General features: G+C 37.3%; 1 protein-coding gene across 1 annotated transcript in view; it reads right to left on the bottom strand.

Annotated features, from left to right (window-relative positions):
• Nucleotides 1–14,666, bottom strand: part of COBLL1 (cordon-bleu WH2 repeat protein like 1) — a 74,483-nt gene that overhangs the window by 58,808 nt on the left and 1,009 nt on the right. The gene's annotated exons all lie outside the window — the stretch shown is intronic.

Below are 14,666 nucleotides of genomic sequence, written 5' to 3'. Positions count from 1 at the left end.
CTTAGTATTATTTCAATATTGCTCTAACTGCAGCAGGAGTCCTTGCATCTGCTGACCAAATTAAAAGAGAACTCGGGGTGTATCAGCTGGGACTATGAAATGTTATGATGCAATGCAATTATTCTACTTACAATCAGTTAGTCAAAACAGTTCAGATCAACAAGAATTGATTCAGGCCAGGTCAGGGTATCTTCCAGAAAATACTGACATTTTCTGATGACAAAGCCAACATTTAACAATAGGAACCAGTGATATGCCTGACTCCTGTAGTTTAAAGCCTTAAGTGAAGCATCAGAGGTTCTATGAAAAACATTCTCCTTATGGTTTTTTAAAATCTTTTTCTTTATTTTTAATACTGAGTATCTTAGCATGTCAAAAGAGAAGTTTGTTCAGTGAAAGAATCCATTAGAATTTATCAGTTCCTTGTACTTAATTTCTTCTTGATATAATTCCCAGGATATCAGTTATTTTTCTGTTAATTGTAAGGTCAAAGAGGACCCCATGGAAGCAATAAGCAGCAGGAACTAAATAAACAGAAGACCGGATCTTTAATGCAAATGTGTTTCCTGGAGGAAAGGAGTAAATCAGAGCAGATAATGTAGTAAAGAAGCAGGAAAAAAAATGTAAAAAAATAAAAATCACATGTTCTGAAACAATCTGTTCAAAAGTTTTCCCCTGGAACATAAGCAGCTATTCAAAACCAGTGCCCTGCTGAGGAATTTACGTACTTGCCAAGGTTTAAGTTTCTAATCAAAAGCAACAGCTATTTGCTTTGTGGATGAAAAGTTGTAGCACTTGCTCAAAATTAAAATAAACCAAACAAGCAAACAAATCAAATTATTTTAAGGTACAATACAAGTGCAGTGTGAGAGTTGCCTGTGTGAGTGTGTAACCAAGACAAGCAGCCCAGGATACATCCCCCTTCATTACAAGTTTTAAGAAAAAGAATACTGGCAGTACAATTAAGAGGCCTTCAGAGTACTGAACCAGTTCAAATAATGCTTAATGCTTTTCAAATCCATCAGTTACAAGGTCACACAGGGTAATTCCACAGCATGTCTCCTGATAACCATGCTTCTGGCCTGTTAAAGAACCACATATTTATATGAACAGGTAGAATTTGAAGTTTATCTTTAATAACCTAAAACATCATCCTATTTAATAAACCACTGCTAAAGACACTAGGACATCTGATAACTGACAAACATGTTTTCAGAAATTAGTTTCTGGCCCCAGAAAAGGTTCCCCTTCACAGAAGTTTTTATCTCTCCATTTAATATCGCATCCTCCCAAGAACACCCAATATAACTTGATCAGTACTACAGGAACTCCTTGTGTTTCAAAAAAAGACTTCACACCTGATTAATTTCTACAACTGCTTAGTAAAGAAATGAGACATATTTAAGATTTTGAGACTTCTTCCTCCCCTGTGAAAAAACAGAAAGAAGGAGATTAGAGAGGCCTTACTTCTTTAAAAACACATCATTACTTGTTATTAGAATACAGTCAAATCCTAGTTTTAAATATAAAGTTATTTTATCAACATTTTTAATTAAAAAAATACTGAAAAGTGGGCACCATAAGGAATCAGGAATTATGAAAAAGAGATACCAATAGGTATCAAGATCCTAAACACAGCTGCCTACAGAGTTCCTGCAATATCCTTCCCTCACAGACCTTCAGTGAAATGTAGATAAAGTGATGGTACATAACAGAATAGTCATTATGAGCATCAAACTCTATGAAAACTATGCATTTGAAAAATGAATTTATGTTTCAGTACAAAGCACAACTGATATTAAAACAATATTAAGTTTATGCTGTGTCAATATTCTTTAAAGAGTGAATTATATCTACTTTCTCTTAGAGCACTGCACACCTGACTCACCTTTGCTGCCTTTCCCCTTTCTTTCTTTCTCTGTTCCTCTGCTTCCATCAGCAGCATGGTTTCCCATCTGGTTCATGCTCAGGATCCTCACTGCAGGGAGGCTAACTCTGCACTTGAGTACAAATGCTAAGAGGATGACAACACTCTACTAATTAGTGTAAACTGTTTCTGCCTAAGAAAAACTTACTTATATTTCCTAAATAACAATCTAGGCCATTCTACAGGGCACTACAGATCTACCACAGGTTGGAATAGATGATCTGCAAAGGTTGCTTCCAGGCCAAATAATTCTATGATTTCCCTGAAGACAAAAAATAAACTGGTAGAAATCAAAAGCAGAAAAGTATTTTGGCATACCTTCTTCCTGAGGAGGGAAAGTATAAGAGCATGTAGTGGTTGGAAGCATAACAACTATTAAATTTAAAAACAAAGGCAACATCATTCTAGCTGGCATTAAGAAACAGTAGAACCATACAAACAGAGCAAAGAAGTCCTTTAACAGATAATATGAGAACAAAGCAAAAATGGCTTAGGCTATCAAACAAAAATTTAAAGAGGCTACAAGTGAATGCAAAAAAAAAAAAACCAGCAAAGACATTGGCACAGGGAAAAAGCCACCTGACCATTTCCAGATGCCATGACTAACTGGACACAGCTTGAACCAAGAGGGTTTAACAGGCACCGGGGAAATACTTCACATCCTCCTCAGTAAAATCACCTTTGACTTAAATATAGTGAAGGGGTTTTCCACTTGTTCTAAGTAATCATAAAGAGGTAAAAATAACCTCATTCTGTTTGTCCTGTTGAATAGGGGATTAAAATAACTGGCAAGGCTTTAAGTCATGAGCTTGAGGTGGATTCACCAGGTCACAATTGGAAAGGGAGAACTGCCAGTCCTTGATAAGCACAGCAATCACCATTCTTTTATATACAGAACCACTCCAAGGGAGTACAGCTTCCTTAAACAGCAATAACAGCATATCCTTTGATTTATACAGCAGTCCTGCAGCAATACAACCAACATCCTGTTTTCATCTTAAAGTACAGCTGGGCACTTTGTCTACAGGCTTTATTTATCTGAGTCCCCATAGCTGAGTGCTTTGTCATTATAAGCAACAGCACCCTTCAACTTAGGAGCATTTTATCTTCCTGGTTCCTTCCTCATGAAAATTCTTACATGGTACCCACCTGACCTATAGAGCAAATAGAGCTTTACTGCAAACTTTGACACAATGTGACTTAAGTTTATAAATGTTAACTAAATACAGTAACACAATTCTCCCACCCAAAAAGTCACATAAAAAATCCACCCAAGAAATTTCAGACAAAAAAGGGTTTTCTTACTTCATGGATTTCAAAGGAAAGGACAAAAATATCTAAGCTGCCAGATCTCCTAAAGCCTGTAAAACACAAATTCCTGATATATGAAACCAACTCTGTAAGTTCATCCTGGATTTAGAAACTTTCCCTGAATAGAACAGCAAATCTCTGTAAAATGCCTAAAAGAATATATGTCTAAAACATTTGATCAGACATAGCATGGATTATTTAATAATTCTGTATCCTGTGTTATCACAACAGTCGGAGCCCTGACAGAAATGCAGTATTTTCCACATTCTTACCCATGAAAGTAACCAGCCAAATAGCATTTTGAATGATTTACATGCTCATACTCTGTAACCATGCAGTAACTGATGAACATGCCATTCACATGTTGTCACACTCTAGAAATAGAAAGACTAAGAGTGCTTAACTCTACCACTTTATTTGTTCAAAAGTTTCAGAAAAAAATTGTTGCTTATTGAATCACTAAGAACTTATAAAATGAGGAAACTTCTGCTAGCTATAAGACATCCACATCTTTTACCCATTTATCCTCAAGCAAGTGGTAAGTTGCATATCAGCACAATTTCAGTGAAAACAAAGAGGCAATTACTAGTACCAATACAGGGCAAACCTCTTATTTAGAAATTAATGGCCCTGATTCGAGAGCAATAGAGAACCTTGGATTTGTCTGGCCAGAAAACAGCCTGTGGCAGGGGCAAAGAACAGGCAAAATTACTGCAATGCTGTGCAGCAGAAGAAGCCAAAGTGACAAGAATGCAAATCAGAGTATCACCTTGAGTGTCTACTCCTGTCCTTAGTGGTAGGAGACAGGTCAGGGACAAGCTGCAGATAGTTCATTTGCTAAAAACTCCAGAATTTGTCATTATTTCCCCACAATTAACTGCAGCATATCAGTGCTTCACTTGTTGTCATAAAACTGAAGTTAGCAAGTGGAAAACCAGAGCAGTCAATCCGGATAACAAGTTCATGAGTAGCTATCCATGCAGATTATGGAAGCAGAACAAGACATAAATAAGGGAGCACTAAAACTCAGCTGCAAATCTGTGAACTTTTCCAAAGTTCACCCTCACCCTGCTGAGTGAAACTAAGTGTCAGTAACCTAAAGCACATCAACCTCCCCCAAGTACCACATTTTCTCTCTCCCAGTAAGTATGGGTTGAGGTTTGAATGCCTCCCAAAAGAGGAAATTCATGAAAAGAACTCTGGCTTTATATCGGAGAAGAGAGTGAAATTATGGCTAATGGCCATGCCACTGTTCTTTTGACACACATAAAATGACAATGATCAGAATTTTAGAAATTTTTATTACACAGATATAAAGTCACTAGCACAATGCTGTTAGCTTAAAGCAGAAAGGCTCTTTGGATGCAGAAATTCAAAGCTGACACTTCAAAAACATCACAAACTACAATACCCTAAGGTGACTACAAACAAACAAAAGCCTCGTCTAACATTAAAAACAGAAAAATGAACTACCCCAGACTTCTATGATTTGTTTACCAGCAATTCTTCTGACTGAAGAAGAGACTATGAAGTTGCAACAAACTGAATCTATCAGCTCAACAGCAGAAGCAAACCTACTCAGTTGAGACCAAGACACACAAATTTCCTTCTACCTGGAGACACCATAAGGGAGGGAGAGAAGTATGCTACTTCTGTCAATTATTCAAAATCCAAACAAAGAAACAAAAAATGGGGGGAAGAGGAAGAAATAATCTCCACATCCAGTGTCAGATCTTTAAATCAGCCTTTCTCACAGACCAAGTGACCAAGCCACTTCTTTCTTGCTGTCACTTCAATATTTAAGTAAAAGTATTTGTTAATCAAAGTCACTGGCAAATACAATGGTACACAATAGTGGTACAGCTACATCAGTTAGAGAATGTGACTCACATTTTCTGATGGATCTCATTTTATCATCAGAAGCCAAAAGTTTTTTAAGTTAAGTGACTGTTTATAATTCCAACCAATGCTATGCCGTGTTTAGCCATGCCCTTCCTTTTTGTCTTTGATAAAGGATCACATGGTCTTTTACAGACAGATGGGAGATCTTTCGACCATGTTGAGCATTTATTCACATGATACCACAAACTGACTCAAGGAAACAGTCAGTGTATGATTGAGATGTGAAATATGATGTGACAGGATGTGGGAAAGGCCACTACATTTCCAGATATCATTAAGCTTTAAAACTTATTTTTAAATGAAAGTTAAAACATTATAAAGTATTTCTAAACTTGGAGCTTTTTTTTTCAAGAGTCATAAGGACTCTTTGAATACTTAACCATTTTTCCCTACTGAGAGTATGTTGCTGGCAAATTAATTGCACTCTTTTCTCAATGAACTAGGGCAGCATTTCACAAAAGTGTTTCTATATTAAGTTGTTAAAGCTCTTCCAAGTAGCCCTGACAAACATTTTTACAAAATAAACAACTCACTGGACACATCATTTCCTACTGTCCATGTCCACCATGGGCAGGAAGAGGCAGCACCAGCCTGTCAGAGAATACACAGATTTCATTCAGGAAATGTGAAGCTGTTCTTCTCTAGTGGAGACAGAATGCAGGACAGATGCCTCTTATGCAGAGGGGCAGAGTGCTCACCAACACTACAGAGATCCTTCCACAAGAGCACTCAGGCTACCAAGCCATTTCAAAGACTCCATCTATAGGAGTAGGATGGTATAGGATGAAATCTCAGCATTTATGTTATGCGTCATTATTTCTATGTTATGTGTCATTATTTCCAAACAGCCTCAATTCTAACATAAAATCTTATTCTGGATTAAGTACTGGCAAGTAGTACTTAAAAAAAATTCCTGTAAACCTGTTAGCTGGCAGGCTTTATATATAACTATAAAAGCCAGGAAAATTTTGGGGTAAGTAAAAGCAGGAAGAAAACCTAACAACAGGAGCCCATAAGCAGTATCTTAAAGAACACCATCAGAAAAAAAAAAAACCAACAAGGACCAATTGATTTGTTTGAATATTTCTAAAACTTTATAGTACCACATCCCTATTTTTTTCTAAAATAAATCATTGTATACTTTTAAGGCTTCATCCAACATTTACAATTCATTGCATTTCTCTCCTTTATTAATTTAAGATTTATGGATAAAGATGTATTACAGCAGTGTATTTTGGGAGGAAGACTGGAAAGTTTGTAAGAATGTTTGGGCAGCAGAAATATAAGACCAGTCAAAGAAAGATGCTTAGAAATCAGACAGCAATTCCAACAGTTCAGACAGTGATGTCAGATCCTTATTACTTTTCCAAAATAAGCCTCTTCAAACTCTCTCTTACATCCCTCACTATCAACAACCAGCTCTGAAGAAGTGCTTATAATATGCTTTGGTTTTCCCTATCTTCTACATTTTCACCTTGCTTTTCTACAAAAGTGAACCAGCATTGCCTGGTGTATTGAGACTATCTCAACAATACCTAGGACAGGATAGGGGGAAGTTTGTGCCCTGCACTGCAAAAGAACTATCAAAACAAATCACAAAAATTATCTAGATTCCAAAATCCTCTGATCCCTGCACATATCACTTGGCAGAAAACCAGAGCCATCTCCCTACTCCAAGAAAAAGCCCCAGTCAATCATCAGGAAACAAGAGAGAAACATGAAGAAGCTGAAGGAGTAAAGACCCATCTGACCTATTTCCATCAGTTCATTTCTACAACAAATTCCTGATAATCTATCATTAAGATACCAAATTATATATATATATATATATATATATAATTCTGAGAAAGGACAGCATGTAATTCATTAATAAAATTACTGCTACTGGCGCAACAAAGTCATAGGTGAACTCTGACTTGCTTGAATAAAGAAAAAAAATTCCTATTTCATGTCTGTAGCTATCACTGCCAGCCTTGAGACCTCAGTTTCAAGTCCTGCAACGTCCAAGGCATTACTCAGCCATAGATAAGCAAACAGATGAGATCAGCAACTGCAAAGACAGTCAATGTCCCACTTCAAAATGCCACACAAAAGGGCCTGAGAAACCTTCTCCCCTTCAACAGTGTAGTGAAAAATATCCTCAATGCCTATATAAGTACAAGGGAATAAGAATGCAATGAGCTAGGTAAAACAGAATACACCATTTTTAAACACAGAAGCATATTTATAAAAAGAAGAATTTATAGTTTCAGGTGAAGATGGGGAAGAGGAATTAGATACAGGCAGAATGGGATAGAGGGGGGAAAAAAAATCATAGGAAAGACTAAGCTGCAAGGCCAGGCTTTTTCTAAATGTGAAGATTTAAAAGAATGCACAAAGCCAGAATGCTAAAAGATCCACTCAACTTGCTGGGTTCTTAACCCTCAGGCAAAAACAAAGTACATCGTTCTTTAGTAGAAGCTGTAGACTTAAAAACTTAAGACTGAGCAAAAAAGAACTTCCTCCAAGCAGTGAGTACTTTAAAAAGTGAATGAGGTAAATATAGCTCAAGGAGGGTGCCAAGGATGGAATTAGTGAGGCTGATTTGTAATGTGGGTGGAAGGAGAGAATCAAAATTGCAGGCAAGGGGAAGTAAGAGACCATGAATCAGAGACCAGCAGAGGATCCAGAAAAGCTTAGGTCTGGAGACTTCAGAGGGTAAATGGAAAAAGCAATAACTCTTCAGAAATGAAAATCAGGAACCTGGGAACAACTTTCAACATACAATGATACCTGATTTATGAGGAATTAAATATCCTGAAATTTAATCTTTTTTTAAATTAATATTTTAAAAATCAAAGACTGAATTGTGGCATGGGTTGAATTTCTGATTTCACACAAATGCCTTAAAATTATCAAAAAATCCACCTCTAGAAATTCCACCTACTACACTACTGTCATCAACTAACACATACCTTGTTTGTTTTACTAACTAAAGTAAAAAAACCCTTCCATCCATGCACATAATTTCCATGCTCTCAAAGCCAGAATGGTTACATTTTGAATTCTGCACATTATTTTTTAAAGAGAAGGACAGAATGTTGAAGTCCGTAGATACTAGTAAAGAAAGAGGTACTTCATCTTTGCCTCAAAGAGTTACACCCAGCAGAGAAGTTGTAAACGTTTTTTTCAACCTTGTTACTAATAAATATTTTGGCTCCTCTTTTTTTTAGATCAGAGACAAAGCATTATTCCTCCCACATAGAAAAAGCTTTCAACATTGCTGTAACAACAACAGTTAAACAAAAGCCAGCTCAGTAGATTATCCTGTACCTGCAATATTATGCCCAGTTATTCTGTCAGTCAAGTTTGACAGTACAGAAGGACTGAGCTAGGTTTTACAAAAGTCAAGAGCAATACAATGATACTTAAACAATTGGCAAACTAGTGAATGACAAAAAAATCACAAACCCAACTTGGCACACCATATTCTTCCCTAATACCCTTCAAATTACTTTGATAATTACATATAAAAGATTCTGGGCTAAAGTAACACTACTCTACTGATGGTGCCATTTCCTTGAACATTCTTATTTAACTCAACTCAGCAAAGATCCCAGCACATCAAATGGTGGGGGAGGGGGGACACGGATTGACAGAAAAGCCAAACAAAACAAGCAAACAGTCAAACTGAATGAAACAAAAAAAAATGTAATTTGTTTTGTGGAAAAAAAAAAGTAGAAGAAGCAGCTCCTCCAGACAGCTTTGTCAATTGTAAGTCTGCATTAAGGGCAGAGCTGAAAATGCTTATGCTCTTCCCACTGCATAACGTTTAAAAGTTACCTGTCAAACCCCAGGTATAGAAAATCTATCTGAAGGCCTGACATTAAAGTAAGGTAAAATACCAAAAGGGAAAACTAATCAACAGAAAACCAAGGCCCATAAAAACAAAAAAGAACATTGTTAAATCAATATATCAATAACTCAGGAATATTAGATAGAAAATTGATTTGATTTTAAAGAAAAATAAACATATTTCTAGTGCTCTGCTTTTGACACAGGATTGTCTTTTCCTTGTTGGAAGTTTTTCGTCTCTTTCTGTTGGAGGAAAATTCAAGCTCACTACATTTCTTGTTAAACATAGAGCAACAGTTTACAGTTTGCATTGTTTGGGAAGGAGAGATTTGTTTGTCTATTATTAAATAATAATATAAGATAAATAATATAATAAATAAGATTCAAACAAAGCTCTATTTCCAGAAGAGAAATAAAAATCAAAGAAGCAGGCAGAAAGTATTTTTAAAACACAGCTAAGAAAACTTCCAAGCTGTACTATTTCTTCAATGAGAACCTCTGCAGAGTTAAAGCTTGCAGCAAAACCAATGCTTTCTCACAGAAGAAAGCTTAAGCCCAGCTAAAAATATTCACATGCTCTATTTTCTTTAACTGAATATAGTAATCCTAACAACCATAGACACGCAGCAGAGTTGACATTAATACAAGTTCCCAAGGGAGATATTTCATAGATAGATTAGGGACTCATCCTTTAACTGCCTATGGCACTCTGATCATTTACAGCAACCACACAAATGCACATGCCCCTTCTGAAGTGGATAACCTCCTAGCAAATAAAAACAAATCCAGGAACTCTGAATTCTATAAGAATTCCCATGGTATTCCATTTCTGCATTAAAAAAAACATTTCTTAAGCCACGAAAAAAATGCAGTTATATCCATCAGTCTATCACATGAAGATTTTAAGTCCCAACACATCTACTGGAACTCCAGTTAGTGTTTAAATTTACTTCATAAAGAGCTGCATTTTTAGTTATGGGATCTTACCTCAGGAGAGAATTCAGGTGAAGCATCAAGTTTTTAATTGGTTGCTACAGCTCAGAACAGCATGGGTGATTTTCCCCCTTGAGCCCTCCATTGTTGCAAGCTGCACAGTCAGTTTCCTCCTCATTGTGCTAATGCTGGGCACAGCCACAGAACTCTACAGGAATCCAGGAGCCAACATCTCAGCTTCTTGTCATCCTCTAATGCCCTGACGTCAGCTCTTTTAGAGCTGCACACAGTGATAGTCGCAGTGAAGAGCAACTTCCTCAAATAGCAGACAGCTATGGGGACTTAACTTAGACTAGCAGGGCAGCTTCTGGGCAAGTGAGAGCCAGGTGAGAAGAAAAGAAAGTGCACAATCAGATCTGGTTTAACTTGCAAGCAGCTATAAAAGAGAACACCTGGCATTCCTTGTACCACCTACATTAACACAGCAACTCGTTATACTGACTTATTAATTTCTAGAAAAGAAGAATAAATATTTAGTTGAGCATGCTAACCTTGTTACAGCTCAAAGGGCTGGCTGAATAATCTGGCATCTGCTGTTCCCCAGCACACATAAAACTACAACAGTGGCAGCCCAGAACAGCAGTCCGGCTAGAAAATCCAGCATGCTCAGAAATTTTTTTCCAAGCTACAGTCGAGATAGTCAGAAATGGTACTGCACTTCATGAAGGGAGACCTCTTTAGGTGTTGCCAGATTACAGGACAAACAACTTGTTTGTGACTTTAAAATATTCCTACTCAATTATTTTGTCTGTCAGATGACAGAAGTCTGGTAAAGACTTTCAGTTTCCTCTGGGATCTAAGGTTTTGGTCTCCTACAATGGACTCTTCTTCTTCCACTCAGCACAGATGTGCCTACTCAAAACAAATAGTGATCTTCAGGTCTAGGAAAACACTGTGGTCCCATTTAAAGTAAATTAAAAAAAAAAAAATCCAGTAACTGCAGAAACAAAAGAACCTACCATAAGGTAACACCAAAACCCACCTTCCAGTCACAAGCACTTTTTCCCCTCAAATGCTTTTGATACTCATGATACTATGATGCTATGTAGCTCTCATTCTTCTTTTTCACAGGATACCAACACACTTGGACAAAGCTTGGAAATAACTCTGCTAATCTCTATTTGTGTATTACCCTCCTACACATTTTTTTCTCCCTAGTATCCGCATTCCACCCCCTAATGTTTTCTTGATCTCATTCCCACAGCAACACACTCCAACAGGGAACATTACCAGTAACTATTCCATATGCACCCAGCTATGACTTCAGACTTGACAAAGTTTGAGTAAACAGCTTTAAATACAACATTCAGTTAATGGCATCAGTGTCATTCCACTATTTGATGTTGCCTTGCTTAAGGCAGATACATTAAGAAGAACAACATAATCACCTCAAGAAGTGTTAAGTGTACATTTGGAACTCAGATGGCAAATTGGCCCCTGGAATGATTAGCATTCAAGTGGCTCCTGATGGGCATCCACCCACAAAGGAGATAACTCCCTGCTTCTAACACCCAGCAAGCTCTACAGTCTCAAATTCTCAAAATTCTTTCCATTTTGTTTTGCTCATTTACTTGGTCTTCATCAGGGTCATGTGGGTGAGAAGAACATGCTAAGTATTATCTTGAAGTCCCAGGTCTAAGAATGAAGCACATCTAAAATAGAACCATTAGACAGACCCACATCTAAGACAGACCCGCTTAGCAGCATGAGCACAAAAGGTCCTGTACTTCATGATAAACACGTGTATATAATGCACAGAGCAATGGAAACAGATAGTTCATTGCAAGAGAAAAACGTAGTTCCACCCTTACGTAAATTTCACCAAATTGAGCAAATTCAGACACGAACTCAAGTCCCCACACCCACTCTGGGGCTGTGGCTCAGGCACAGAATGCTTGATTTGAAGCTATTGCTACACTTGCTGTCCCTTCCCACACTCCACAACAGGAAGGACTTTCATCTATACTTGAACAAACCTGTGGCTATGTTGTGAGCTGACTCAAACGAACACTTGAAAGAGAAAGAGAAGGAAGAAAGCTCAAATCAGTATTCCAAGCTTGACACCAGACATTTGCCAAAACTGCGCCACAGCTGACGTCTCTGTAATGTGATTGAAATTATTTGATAAAAACTCAGTTACATGCAAGAGAAAAGGTAAATTTCTTGGGTTTTCTGAAAACATCTCTTACTACCGGACACAGCCCTGGAAATCATGTGAAAAAGACATTTCCCCTGTTCTCCTTACATTTTTCAACTACATCCACTACACCAAGCAACAGTGAATGGGAACCTGAAGCCACAGAGGAGAAGTGATTCTGGCACTAAGATAATCAAAGCTGTTTGGCCCCACCCCTTTCCCGACACAACCAGCTCCATCTTCAGCCCTGGAGAGCAGCTCCATCTCCTAAGCATGTTTTTGTTAGACACACAATGATAATGATAAAAACAAAGGGGGTTTGTTTGCTTGGGTAAAGCAGGTCAGAAGCTGTTATTCTGTATGTAAGCATACAGCTTTAAATATGGGAACAAATGAAATAACACAAAATTCTTAGAAACATTACAATTGAATTAAAGGTGGATCTCAACAGGAAGGCTAGTATTACAAAGGACATCAATATTACCAAAATTCACATTTGCTCCAATATTCTAATGGCATATTAAGCCATAATACAATTCTTCGGGGTAATATCCTGTGTCAAATAGTGACATCTACTTGTAATGAAAAAAAAGTATTTACTCCAGGTTACGGGACTGCTGTCCAGCAACAGTAGGAAAATTGTGTTCAGAAGGTAGGATACCAACTACAGCCACTCCTTTTTTTTTATTTATAAGTATTAAATCACACATTTTCCTACTTTTTCATAAAGCAAATTCAGCTCTGTGATGAACAGGAGCAGACTTTGTCAACTGGCCTGGCAGGAGCTCTGTGCCCTGAGTGCTGCTCAGAGTCAGGCTAAGATAGATGAGCTATAAAACTCCCTAACTGTCCAGCCAAGTTTCTCCTGCCAGCAGAAGAAACTGTGTGTCATGGCCAGCCACTTACTGGACACACCTCCTATTCATCATATTCCAAAATACTCCAGCCAGTTGCTGGGCACAGTCTCTATTCACTATATTAAAATCCAAAAGAAAAAAAAAATCCAGGAGAGGCCATTTTTTAAAAAATCTTTTCTTAGTTACCTTGAATGTATAAAGAGAATAACATGGGCATGTTTCTCAACAAATTCAGACAAATATTTTTGTCCACAACCGGTTTTAATAAACAATTTTTCAATAGGAAAGCATAATCCTGCACGCAAAAAAAAAAGATTCGACAGGATCCTTTCGCAAAGCTTGTCCCCATAGATCTGATAACAAAATTCTGTATTAAAGAGCCAGTGATCAAGTTATATAGGAGTTCCAAGCTTTAACTAACATCAGTTAGTTAAAACAAAACACTACCTTCTTAGCAGTTAGCATAAACAAACTTTCTCAGCTGTTTAGTTACCAGCAATTACTCCACAGAACTTCAAACAGTGATTTAAGAACACATTGGCTGGAAAAAGTTTTCAGCTGCAGATTAACAACATTTTCAACCTGGCTAAACAAGCGAAGAAGAAATGTAATGCAGTATATTACATCATTTGGTAATACATTTAAAGAAAAATGCTATTTCAACCAAAATTCTTCCCAGATTGCACAAATTTTCCTATCATCACAGAGTAGGAACAGTAACTGCATACTATTAAAAAATGTATCTGTGGACTACTTTCAGTAAAACTGGGAGTTGTCTTCTTTTCTGGTATATCCACGGTTTTTTTCCTCAAATCCAGCATTTCACGAGCAAATGAGACTATCTTATGGAAATAGTTAAGACTGTCAATAAAGGACTTTTGTAGCAAGAAAGGCATGGCAATTTGATTTTCTAAGTACTAAATTATATGTAAACAGCTGATAAAAGTCCTGAAAATCTCTCTGCAGGGCTAATGCAATGAGCAGTACTATTGGCTACATGTATCTCAAAACTGAGAAGTGGATGCTGGCAGATGCTTGAAGTCACATAAAGGGAACTTAGATGTCAAGCAGCAGCCAAAATTCACTATACCAAACAGCTTTATAGCAGGCAACAGGCCTGGAGGAACTGTCAGAATAGCCAAAGTTTTAATTGTGCCTTTTTGCTTGTTTTTAGGTTCACTTGCTCACAAGTAAAACTGAAGACTTTCAACACTGTTTTTGCCACCCCCTAACCTGGAAAAGAAACCTATTATCCTACACTCAGTCCTTCCAACTCTGCTGAAGTACTTAGAGTCTTTAAAATGCAGTAATTATCGATACTATAATTATACCTTCTACACTGATTAACAATATAAAGTCAATTTCTCAACAGCTCCATATAAATGTGGAATGGTGACAAGGCCTTAAATGAATAAATACCATTTATGAGTCCTCCATATTCACTACAGCCATGGCTTCAAACTGATTTCATTACTGCTGCAAATACTACAGTAAATTTCCATCATCTACACCTGTTTATCCTGTAGCCGCTTGGTGAGCAACCCAAGTAACCCATTTTTGCAAATAGTATGGAAGCTTCACAAAAACGTTCATGTTAAAAGATACACCCACCACGTATTTTGTCCATTCTATTTACAGATAACTTCAGCAGTCTTACCAGTGTTTTGATTCACTCCAGTTCCCAGTGAAGTCACTGAGTAAACTA

The sequence above is a fragment of the Molothrus ater genome, chromosome 7 (genome assembly GCF_012460135.2).
Source record: "Molothrus ater isolate BHLD 08-10-18 breed brown headed cowbird chromosome 7, BPBGC_Mater_1.1, whole genome shotgun sequence".
Lineage (NCBI taxonomy): Eukaryota > Metazoa > Chordata > Aves > Passeriformes > Icteridae > Molothrus > Molothrus ater.
Note: the sequence above shows the minus strand (reverse complement) of the source record. Positions and strands in the feature narration are given on the sequence as shown.